General features: G+C 64.9%; 1 non-coding gene across 1 annotated transcript; it reads left to right on the top strand.

Moving 5' to 3' along the window:
• Positions 1-201: 201 nt before the first annotated feature.
• LOC132596030 (5S ribosomal RNA) lies at positions 202-320 on the top strand. Its single transcript, XR_009562136.1, has one exon. It is a non-coding gene; the product is annotated as a 5S ribosomal RNA (ribosomal RNA).
• Positions 321-994: the final 674 nt, after the last annotated feature.

Here is a 994-nt window from a genome sequence, read left to right as displayed (position 1 = left end):
AGGGTTTGCTGGGTCACGGCCGCCCTGGGCTGGGAGGTGGTCGCCAAACCCTCCGCCGCCGCCCGATACCCGAGACCTCCGTTGCCCCTGCCTGGGCGGGCGAGGGGGCCCTGCCGGGGCGGGCCGGCCGCCAGGCTGGCGTTAAGGCGCCAGCGCCAGCGAAACTGGGCCTCAAGAGGCCGCCCGCGGCCCCCCGCCCCCGTCTACGGCCATACCACCCTGAACGCGCCCGATCTCGTCTGATCTCGGAAGCTAAGCAGGGTCGGGCCTGGTTAGTACTTGGATGGGAGACCGCCTGGGAATACCGGGTGCTGTAGGCTTTTTGCCTCCCGCTCCGCCCGCCTTCTCCTTTACTCGCCCGCGGCGGGGGGGCCGCCGGCTCCGCCCCCGCCGAGCCCCGCTGCAGGCAGTAGTCAAGGTGGGTTTACCTGCCCGAGCAGGAAGCTTGGGCGATGGCAGAAGTGGGAAGAAACTCTTGAGCACAGGTTCTTGGGATCCACGGAGCAGCGCATGCACATGCGATGGGTGCCTACACAGCTGGCTTGCTTGTCTGTGGGGAAAGGCGAGATGGGTCAGGGCCTGGGTTCCTGAGGGGCTGAGAATCAAGGCAGGGATAGAAGAAAGGGGACAGGCCCACATCCCCTGAACCCACGCCGGCGCCCACTCACCTTTGTGGAAAATACGATTGAAAAGTGCCCGCAAGAATCTCTTCAGATGCCTCCAGAGTTGAGGCAAGAAGGGGAGGGGGGAGGCCGGGAGCAGGGTGAGCCCTGAAATCCAACCCTTGTCCCGGTCACACCCCAGCAGCCCTCCCACCTCAGCCCCTTCAAGACCCCAGGGCTCCCCCAACCGCGCTGCACAGATCCTGCCCTGACCATAGTCACCATGTTGATCCCCACGTTGAGCAAGATGAAGCTGACCGGGATCAGAAGAATTGAGTATCCTTGCTCCTGGCATTTCCTGGGGATGGGGCCAGTGAACGGCTCGGCTCGGT

Source organism: Globicephala melas, unplaced genomic scaffold, assembly GCF_963455315.2.
Source record: "Globicephala melas unplaced genomic scaffold, mGloMel1.2 SCAFFOLD_417, whole genome shotgun sequence".
NCBI lineage: Eukaryota > Metazoa > Chordata > Mammalia > Artiodactyla > Delphinidae > Globicephala > Globicephala melas.
The sequence above is the reverse complement of the archived record's forward strand: the minus strand, read 5'-3'. Positions and strand labels throughout refer to the sequence as shown.